General features: G+C 39.4%; 1 protein-coding gene across 4 annotated transcripts in view; it reads right to left on the reverse strand.

Moving 5' to 3' along the window:
* The window catches only part of NMI (N-myc (and STAT) interactor), a 25,284-nt gene that overhangs the window by 14,475 nt on the left and 10,312 nt on the right, over nt 1–497 (reverse strand). The window lies entirely within an intron of this gene.

The following is a 497-nucleotide window of genomic DNA, read 5'->3' on the forward strand; positions in this document are numbered from 1 at the left end:
GGGACTGACCACACCATCATGATTACCTAGTTCATTAAGATCTTCATAATAGCAAATGAAGCAACCGACAAACAACTAATCTCAAAAATATACAAGCAACTCCTTCAGCTCAACTCCAGAAAAATAAATGACCCAATCAAAAAATGGGCCAAAGATCTAAATAGACATTTCTCCAAAGAAGACATACAGATGGCTAACAAACACATGAAAAGATGCTCAACATCACTCATTATCAGAGAAATGCAAATCAAAACCATTATGAGATATCATTTCACACCAGTCAGAATGGCTGCGACCCAAAAATCTACAAATAATAAATGCTGGAGAGGGTGTGGAGAAAAGGGAACCCTCTTACACTGTTGGTGGGAATGCAAACTAGTACAGCCACTATGGAGAACAGTGTGGAGATTCCTTAAAAAACTGGAAATAGAACTGCCTTATGATCCAGCAATCCCACTGCTGGGCATACACACTGAGGAAACCAGAAGGGAAAGAGA

Source organism: Bison bison, unplaced genomic scaffold (assembly GCF_000754665.1).
Source record: "Bison bison bison isolate TAMUID 2011002044 unplaced genomic scaffold, Bison_UMD1.0 scf7180017864139, whole genome shotgun sequence".
NCBI classification, from domain to species: domain Eukaryota; kingdom Metazoa; phylum Chordata; class Mammalia; order Artiodactyla; family Bovidae; genus Bison; species Bison bison.